The following is a 10,510-nucleotide window of genomic DNA, read 5'->3' on the forward strand; positions in this document are numbered from 1 at the left end:
TGTTAGATTGGGTATCTTGTGTTAGGGGGTATTGTGTATATTGTGTTTAAGACTATAATATTATTGGGGAGATTATTATTGAGGAGGTATTAAAGTGTGTATTGTGGGGAGTATTAGTGTATGTATTATTTGTGGGTGACAGATGCTGTGGGTAGGCCAAGAGTACGGGCCAGACTAAGGTGGAGACTTTCTGTACTCTGCATACAGGACTCTACATGTACTGCAGAGGTGAAATTCCCCCAACTCCAATTTGCTACACTCTCCAAGAGAGAATATTGTGATCAGAGGTGGAAGATGAGCAGGGTCACTGCCCAGGGAGTAGCCTGTCAGGGGGCATGGAAATCTCTTTTGGTGCGTATGTTGCCACGTGGCATTGATTGACCGGTCAATTAGCACTGCTTCCTATCACAGTGACATGATCCGGTGCTGTGATCGGTTGCAGCGCTGACCAAGGTGTGTTAGTGCAGCAATTTACAGGGAGGGAACAGAGGTTGTGGGTGACAGATGCTGGGGGTAGGCCAAGAGTACGGGCCAGAGCAAGGTGGAGATATTCTGTACTCTGCATGCCCAGGACTCTGCATGCATGCCAGTGGCTGTGGGGTGTGTGTGTGTAGGTATGCCAAGTGTCAGTGTGCATAAGTAAGTGTGCTGTGTGTGTAAGTAAGTTTGCCTGTGTGGCAGGAGGTGTAGGGGGGTGGGGGGCGGGGGGCGGTTCAGCTGGAGGACTTTACCCAGCACAAAAGCACATAGATGCCTCTGATTATATCACCCCAAATGCTGATAATATCCTGCTGTAGATGCACTTTACAGAAGATGATACAGATGTCATCAGTGTTTGGTGGGTTCATTAAATCAATCCATCATATAATAGCCACACTGTGCATATGATGTACTGAATCAGTAACACCAATCACAGGAAGACATCTCCATGGTAGGGGTAGTGTTGAAGTTAACAAAATATGTCCAGCACTGTGGTGTGGAGCCCATACATAATAATTGTGCACATTACCAGAACAACATATTGTCAACTGCATGATCATTTTGCTGCTTGTAGTGTATACTCTTGTCCTGTGCAGTGTTGTAGTAGATCCGTCTCTTCGGTGTTCACTGCAATAAAAGTAAGACATTGCATTAATATTACAGAAGTTTGGGGGCTGAAATCCCACTATGCTAATGACAGTTTCCCTTTGCATAAGATTCTTGTGATTATATCTCAATGATGATCAATAACAACTACATCATAACACAGCTGCTCTATACAGAATATGTATTTGCCATCAATGGTCATGGAGGCAATATGTCACACAATGTACATATATAGCAAGGATTATTTCTTCCTCTGGTGTATTATGATGGGAGGGTGAGATTCTGCATTATCAGCATCAGTAAATCTGTAGGAAACTGAGTGATATTCTATTTTTTAATGCAATATTAGGGTAAAATAAAGCTTGCTGTATCTATAGCCATGCTCTACCCATGATGTGCTGAATCAATGACTGCAGAGCGATTTAGAGTGGTAAACATGACTTGAACTCATCTCTGAATAGAGGGTAGCACAGTAGTGCAGAGTAGAAGGTGAATGTATCTCAAATGGAAACCCTTAGCAGCTGTGTGGGGAGTAGACAGTACAGACTGACCAAGTAAATAGTAAAAAGTAGTAACTTCAACATTACTTGGTTTTGTTCTCCACTCCTGTTTTTCTGTTCTTTAAATCACTAATACTGATGCCATATGTAACCTGTACTGAGAGTTATATACTCTACTGGCCTAGATCAAATTAAATGATGCAAACAGGATCCCTCCCACTCAAGATTCATATGATTGCACCACCTCAACCTTTCATAGCAATAACATAGAACTGCAGCAGTGCGCTACTGCACATGTTCTTGTTATGAATGGTAGTAGATGTGGTCCTTGGGTCAGTACTTCATACTGTAGCCACACTCTATTCATGATGTATTGAATCAACAAAAATCTGCATGGTACAGATCACAGGAAGGGGTGGAGTAGAGGTGAATATGTCCAATGCGAAACCCTTAGCAGCCGGATTTTTTGGAGTCAATAAAACGACAAATACTAAATGAGAAATATACACATTGCTTATCTGTCTCTGTGTAGTCATTTTCCTCCTCTTCAACTGTCCTTCAATTTTCTATTTTGCAAGAAAATGAACACATGGCTTCAATATTCACTTCTGTTCTGCAGTCTTTCCTCTTGAAATAAAAAAGTTAAGCATTGCATTATTATTATTATAATTATTATTGACGATACATACAATGAACCTTGCTCCAAACCATGTGATACAAAGCAAATCCACCTCCCTCCCACAGCTGTGCTCCTTCTAGAGCTTCTACCACACAAGTTATTCATGTCAGTGAAACTGTACTGCAGTCCCGGTCTGCACACAATCTACTGAATCAATGACATCACACTGTGTCACACAATGTCATGCTAACGACAGGAAACAATCTTTGTATATATCTTTGTATATATAATAATAATAATAATAATAATAATAATAAAAAAAATAAGACAGGACAGACACTCCTACATTGCAATCAATAGAAAATAACTGGGACAGGCACTTCAAGGATGCATACGGTCCCGGATAAACTGTAGCTACCTATACACGTGTGCCTTGTCTCTAGACTCTGCAAATATCTCTATTTATATACCACCCATTGTGTACTCAGCGCTTTACAAGAGAGACCAAAAAGTACAGGAAATTATTATACAATAAGTTCAACAAACAAAAACAGACAATAGGAAAGTAAATCCCTGTCCTGGGTAGTTTACAATCTAAGAGAAATGTAAGGAGACTTACAGAGAGACAACAGGTGGGGGAACAAGTGCAGTAGATGACAATGCTTGTCCTTAATGGTGGGTACTTGTAGTATAAAGCACTTCTTGGGAACAATAGTTAGTGACTGAATGAGTGACAGTAGCAACGAGTAAAAGCTATTGAAATGCTTCATTTAAGTTGTGAATTTTAAGGTTGATCTTAAATGTGGGTGGAAGAGGGTATGTTGGCATATACTGAGTGTGTGTGAGTTTCACAGGTAAATTGATGGGAAAGGGTTTCAGGCAAGAGAGCGAGTGCGCAGTAGAGGTGTAAGAAGTATAATGGAGACAGCTATTAGTAGAGCTTAGGAGACGAGGAAGGGCATAACGAGACCAAAGATGATATGTAGGAAGGAGCAGATGAATAGAGAATAGTGTTGGACTGGGTCCTCAACTATAAAAAAATGGGTAACGGGTACCCGGCCAAAATGAAAGGTTCTACCCGGTCGGGTACACGGTTTGGCACTTACCTTCCGGGTGGCGGTGACATCTAGGATCAGCAGCAGTCCTGTGACGGTGGCAGCATCTGTGGTGTCTTCAGCCGGCGGGGGAGCTGCAGGCTCACAGACACAGCTTACCTGCTTCGGTGCTGTGGAAGTGATTCCTGCAGCTCCCCCCGCCAGGTGAAGACACCTCTGATGCTGCCAACATCAGAGGACTGCTGCTGCTGATCCTAGATGTCTTAGGAAAGGTAAGTATAAAAGATTATTTCCAGCTGCCCTGACATTACCCGACGCCGGGTATTACCCGGCCAAGTCCACTTCTCAGTGGCCGGTTTCGAGTAATGTCCGGGTAGCTGGAAATGTGTCGGGTAACGCCGGGTACTCGGTACACCACTAATAGAGAACCTTAACAAAAAGGTAAGGAGGAGAACTTTGTAGGTGATCTGAAACTTGATGGGAAGCAAGGAGAGGGATTTAAGGAGGAGGAGGAGATGAGCAGATACTGTTGTGGGAGAAAGGGAAATTATTCAAGCAGCAGAGTTTTGGATAGATTGCAAATGAGAAAGTTGTGAAGCAGGGAGCCCTGTTAGCAGTATGTTAACCCATACGATAAGGGCATGCATTGGCGTTTTAGCAGTAGATTGACAGAGAAAAGGGCAAATCTTGGAAATATTACAGAGAAAGAATCGACAAACTTTAGCCAGTGTCGTGAATGAAGATGGAAAGGGAAGAGTCAAATGTTACTCCTAGGCAATGTGCTTTCATGACAGGATGATGGTAGTACTGTTTACTGCGATGGAGAAAGGTGATATTAGGCCAGATTTAGGGGGAAATATGAGGAGCTCAGTTTTAGACATTAGGTTTAAGGCAGAAGAGTGTCATCCATGGAGGATATAGCCAGGAGGCGACCCGAAACTAGGAACTAAATTGCAGGAGTGACGGTAGGGTGGATAGGTGTGTGTATCATCTGCATAGAGATGATATCAAGGGCCAAAATAGTTGATAAGGTCAACTAGTGATAGTATGTAGTGAGAGAGGTCCCAGAACAGAGTCCTGAGGTATACCAACAGACAAAACAACAGGAGACAAAGACACGTTAGCAACAGAGATGGAGAATGTGTGATGGAGAAGTATGATGAAAACCAGGATATAAGTTTGCTGCGGATACGAAGAAAGAGTTTAGAATATGAATGAGAAGAGTGATTGACAGTATCAAAAGCAGAAGAGAGATCAAGCAGGATTAGTAAGTAAAATGGACCTTGGGAATTTTCTTTATGTACATAATTGGTTACATTGGGAAAGGCAGATTGTGAAGGGCCCAGAGGAGCATGTGATTTAAGAATGTTGATCAAACGGGAGATCACAAGACGTTCTAGCAATTAGGAGGCAAATGGTAGGACGGATACAGGGCGATAGTTAGAAATTCACACAAGGTCAAGGTTATTTTTGAGAATAGGGGTGACCACTGCATGCTTAAAAGGAAGAGTTGAAAGAGCCAAAGGATATGGAGGAATTGAAGATGTGGGTGAGAGTGAGAATATAGGATTGAGAGGGCATGTGGTAGAGGGAGAAGAGAAGATCAGGTTCCAGCTTTGTGACAGGAGAAAAGGAGTCAAGAGTGCAATGAGATCTAGATAGAAAAAGAGAGAGGGGGAAGGGAGAGAACGAATCTACTTGTGGATGGCATCCACCTTGCCTCAAGTGAGCAAAGGCTTGAGGAGAAATAAAGGATGGATGTTAAGTGGGAGGAGAAAGTCAGTGGTGGGACTCAAATACATAGAAGACAGTGTGAATGAAATTGGAGTGTTGATGAGTGAGGAAAAAGTAGTGTTTGACCTTAAAAAAAGGAGCAGAGTTTTACAGAACAGGACAAAGGTTTAGTGTAGAAAATCAGACTGTGAGATTTCCTCCATAGGTGTTAAGAGCAGCAGTGTGATGTGATGAAGTGTGATGAGAGCGTGCTTGTGAATTAAACCAATGCATGGGTTAGGCTGCGTCTATAGTAAGCACGCAACAGATGGCAAAGTTAGCGCATGCCTGTCGCTCCAGCAATCCCTGCACTGAGGTCCGAGGCGACGGGGAGGCCCTGCATCGCTCGCACGCACTGTGGACAACCAAGCGTGTGCCCATGATAATCACGGCCTTAGAGGGATGAGTGTGTCAGAGCCTAGAAGGGGCATATAGATGATGGAGGAGGAGGGAGGAGGAGATGATAGCATTGTAAGAGTTAACAAGATAGCTAGTTTAAGCAGAAAGTGAGGAGAGGTTAGAGATAAGGGTAGATGTCAGAGGAGAGAGTTCAATTAAGCTGAGGTATCGAGTAGGACAGGGGTGAGGGGAATGAGAAGTGGTGGATGATGAGAGCAGAAGAGGTCATGTACAAATAGACCATGTTAGTCGTAGAGCAGACATTCCAGAGGGCACGTGAGAAGGGAAGAGTAAAGTGAGACAAGGAATGTGGATTACATTAGATGGGTTAATACGCTTAGCAGGGAGGTGGAGAGAGAGGCAAGAGGCAGAGGGTGGTGTAGGGGTAGAGGAAGAGATGTTGCATGTTCCTTGTCAGAACATTAAAGAACGTCAATTCACACTGGTGCAGAGTTGATGATGAAATGCTGAATCCAGTTCACGTCCAATTCAATTTTAACAGAACTTTTTCATTCTTCATTACTGCAAAAAAAAAAGTAAAAAACAATGCATTACTATTTTCAAAAAGGATTGAATTCCCCCACCAATGACTATGTGTTACCAATATATCCCTCTCAGTCCCACTGCAGCACATACTGTACCAGTGTGAAAGTAAGAAGGTACACAGTACCGGTAAAACAATACGTGCCGGTACTATGCACCATATGAATTATAAGGGGATGTAAATCTCCCAGTCTCTCTCCATATCCGCAACAGAGCGGGCTCCGGTCAGTGGCATGGATGCCCATATATGGGTATGCTCATATTTGGGCATCCCATGTCACTGACCGGAGCCGGCTCTGAGTATAGGGATATATGCGGAGACGCACAGGTGCAAGGAAATGGGAGGAGGCACGGTGAGAAACAGGGAGAGACCACAGGAAGATAGAGGGCAACAACTTCCACAAGGTACTTGTATGGGTATAATTGTTTGTATTTTGTGCAGAGGGGGTAATTTCAGATAAAATACAATTCTCCACCCTCTACGAAACAATTCCACTTTGTTCAGTAAGCCAGAAAGTCTTGGTCCCATGTGGACTGAATTTAATGCAAATAAGGTCCTTAATACACAAGTAAAGAATAAAGTTACTTATTCTCTACTGTAAGAAGTGCCACATTGCCCACTATTTGGGTCCTGTGCCCAGATTGTGACCATGCATGGCAGAGGTGAGATTCCCCCAACTCCAATTTGCTACACTCTCCAAGAGAGATAATTGTGATCAGAGGTGGAACTAGGGGAGGGTGTGAGCAGGGTCACTGCCCAGGGAGTAACCTGACTGGGGGCACGGAAATCTCATTTAGTGCATATGTTGCGGCACTGCATTGATTGACCGGTCAATCTGCACTGCTGCCTGTCACAGTGACATCCTGATCGGGCACTGTGATCAGCTATAGCACTGACCCAGGTGAGATAGTTCAGCACTTTACAAGGAGGGAACAGATGTTGTGGGTGACAGATGCTGGAGGTAGGCCAAGACTGTTGGCCAGAGTAACGTGGAGACTTACTGCACTCTGCATGCCCATCCTCTCCCTGACATCAGGGGAAGGAAGTGGCCCTGGGGTGTGTGTAGGTATGCCAGATGTCAGTGTATGCATAAGTAAGTATGCCTGTGTAGTGGGAGGTGTAGGGGCGTTAAGCTGGAGGACTTAAAACAGGCACAAAAGCACATAGATACCTCTGATTATACCGCACCAAATGCTGATAATATCATGCTGTAGCTGCACTTTACAGAAGATGATGCAGATGTCATCATTGGTTGGTGGGTTCATTAAATCAATCCATCATATCATAACCACACTGTGCATATGATGTACTGAATCAGTAACACCAGGAAGACATCTCCATGTTAGGAGTAGAGTTGAAGTTAACAGAATATGTCCAGCACTGTGGTGTGTAGCCCATAAATAATAATTGTGCACATTACCAGAACAACATACTGTCAACTGCAAGATCATTTTGCTGCTTGTAGCGTATGCTCATCCTGTACAGTGTTGTAGTAGATCCGTCTCTTCAGTGTTCACTGCAACAAAAGTAAGACATTGCATTAATATTACAGACGTTTGGGGGCTGAAATCTCACTTCGCTGCGGACAATTTCCCTTTGCATAAGATTCTTGTGATTATGTCAATGATGATCAATAACTGCATCATAACACAGCCGCTCTATACAGAAGATGTACTTGCTCTCATTGGTCATTGAGGTAATACGTCACACAATGTACAGATATAGCAAGGATTATTTCTCCCACTTGTGCATTATGGCATTATGATGGGAAATGTTGTGAGATTCTGCATTATCAGCATCACTGAATCTTTTGGAAATTAAGTGATATTCTATGTTTTAATGCAATATTATGGGTGATCAGCCGGTAAAATAATAATAGCTTGCTGTATCTGTAGCCATGCTCTACCCATGATGTGCTGAACCAATGACTGCAGAGAGATTCAGAGTGCTAAACATGACTGGAACGCATCTCTGAATAATGGGCAGCAAAGCAGTGCAGAATAGGAGGTGAAAGTATTTAAAATGGAAGATCCTTAGCAGCTGTGTGGAGAGTAGACAGTACAGACTGACCAAGTAAATGGTAAAAGGAGTAACTTCAACATTACTTGGCTTTGTTCTCCACATTGAAGCTTTCCTCCTCTTTAAATCACTAATACTGATGCCATGTGTAACCTGTACTGAGAGTTATATAATCTACTGGCCTAGATGAAACCATATGATGCAAACAGGATCCATCCCACTCCAGATTCATAGAATTGAACCACCTCAACCTTTCATAACAATCACATAGAACTGCAGCTGTGCGCTACTGCACATGTTCTTGTTATGAATGGTAGTAGATGTGGTCCTTGGGTCTTTACTTCATACTGTAGCCACCCTCTACTCATGATGTATTGAATCAACGAAAACCTGCATGGTTCAGATCACAGGAAGGGGTAGAGTAGAGATGAAAATATTCAATGTGAAACCCGTAGCAGCCGGATTGTGTGGAGTCAATAAAACGACAAATACTAAATGGTAAATGAGAAATATACACATTGCTTATCTGTCTCTGTGTAGTAATTTTCCTTCTCTTCAACTGTCCTTCAAATTTTCTCTTTTGCAAGAAAAGGAACACATGGCTTCAATATTCACTTCTGTTCTGCAGTCATCCCTCCTGAAATAAAAGTTAAGCATTGCATTGTTATTATGATAATACATACAATAAACCTTGCTCCAAACCATTTGATGCAAAGCAAATCCACCTCCCACCCACAGCTGTGCTCCTTCTAGAGCATGCATGTCAAACTCCAGTCCTCGAGGGTCCCAAACAGGCCAGGTTTTCAGTAGGGATATCCTGAAAACCTGGCCTGTTTGCGGCCCTCGAGGACTGGAGTTTGACATCCTTGTTCTTGAGCTTCTACCACGCAAGTCATCCATGTGAGTGACACTGTACTGCAGTCCTGGTCTGCACACAATCTACTGAATCAATGACATCACACTGTAAAGGCAATCTACAAGATGTATTAGTTGTCCACACTTCCGAAATGTTACTTTTATGTCCAAATCACTTATTCCCATGACCTGATATTTGTATTTGTTATTTATAGGATTGTCACAAAGAGTTGATGAGGTCACCAAATGATAGTATGTAGAGAGAAAGAGAGATCTCAGAACAGAGCCCTGATGTATACCCACAGACAGATCAATAGAAGACGAAGACATGTTAGCAACAGAGATGGAGAATGTGTGACAGGAAAGTTATGATGAAAACCAGGATAGAACTGTGTTACGGATACCAAGAGAGAGTTTACAATATGAAGGAGGAGAGTGATTGAGAGCATCAAACGCAGCAGATAGATCAAGTAGGATTAGTAGGGAAAAGTGACCTTGGGAATTTGCTTTAAGCACAGTCTGTAGAACGAGCTGTACGAAAGGCAGGTTGTAAAGGATCCAGGAGGGAATGTGATTTAAGAATGTTGACATTCTAGCAATTAGGAGACAAACAGCAGGAGGGATACAGGGCGGTAGTTAGTAAGGCACATAGGGTGTAGGTTGTTTCTGAGAAAAGGGTGACCACTACAGGCTTAAAGTAAGAGGGTAAAGAGCCAGAGAATAGGGAGGAATTGAAGATGTGGGTGAGAGTGGGGACTAAGAGATGCAGTAAGGTGTGAGGGGATACGATCTAGAGGGCATGGGTTAATACGCTTAGCAGGGAGGTGGAGAGAGAGAGGCAAGAGGCAGAGAGTGGTGCAGGGGTTGAGGAAGAGATGTTGCATGTACCTTATCAGAACATTAAAGAACATCAATTCACACTGGTGCAGAGTTGATGATGAATCCAGTTCACCTCCAATTCAATTTTAACAGAAATGTTTCATTCTTCATTACTGAAAAAAAAGAAAAGTAAAAAACATTTCATTACTATTTTCAAAATGGATTGAATTCCCCCAACAATGACTATGTGTTACCAATATATCCCTCTCAGTCCCACTGCAGCATATACTGTACCAGTGTGGAAGTAGGAAGGTACACAGTACCGGTAAAACAATACGTGCCGGTACTATGCACCATATGAATTATAAGGGGATGTAAATCTCCCAGTCTCTCTCCATATCCGCAACAGAGCGGGCTCCGGTCAGTGGCATGGATGCCCATATATGGGTATGCTCATATTTGGGCATCCCATGTCACTGACCGGAGCCGGCTCTGAGTATAGGGATATATGCGGAGACGTAGAGGTGCAAGGAAATGGGAGGAGGCACGGTGAGAAACAGGGAGAGACCACAGGAAGATAGAGGGCAACAACTTCCACAAGGTACTTGTATGGGTATAATTGTTTGTATTTTGTGCAGAGGGGGTAATTTCAGATAAAATACAATTCTCCACCCTCTACGAAACAATTCCACTTTGTTCAGTAAGCCAGAAAGTCTTGGTCCCATGTGGACTGAATTTAATGCAAATAAGGTCCTTAATACACAAGTAAAGAATAAAGTTACTTATTCTCTACTGTAAGAAGTGCCACATTGCCCACTATTTGGGTCCTGTGCCCAGATTG

The 10,510-nt window shown here is 43.0% G+C and overlaps 1 long non-coding RNA gene across 1 annotated transcript; it reads right to left on the reverse strand.

The window, feature by feature from the left end:
- Nucleotides 1-5,839: 5,839 nt before the first annotated feature.
- Nucleotides 5,840-8,634, reverse strand: LOC142475721 (uncharacterized). Its single transcript, XR_012791101.1, has 3 exons — nucleotides 8,513-8,634; nucleotides 7,397-7,492; nucleotides 5,840-5,954 (listed from the first exon to the last, which is right to left on the reverse strand). It is a non-coding gene; the product is annotated as an uncharacterized LOC142475721 (long non-coding RNA).
- Between the last annotated feature and the right edge of the window lie 1,876 nt (nucleotides 8,635-10,510).

The sequence above is a fragment of the Ascaphus truei genome, unplaced genomic scaffold (genome assembly GCF_040206685.1).
Source record: "Ascaphus truei isolate aAscTru1 unplaced genomic scaffold, aAscTru1.hap1 HAP1_SCAFFOLD_1338, whole genome shotgun sequence".
In the NCBI taxonomy this organism is placed as follows: Eukaryota; Metazoa; Chordata; class Amphibia; order Anura; family Ascaphidae; genus Ascaphus; species Ascaphus truei.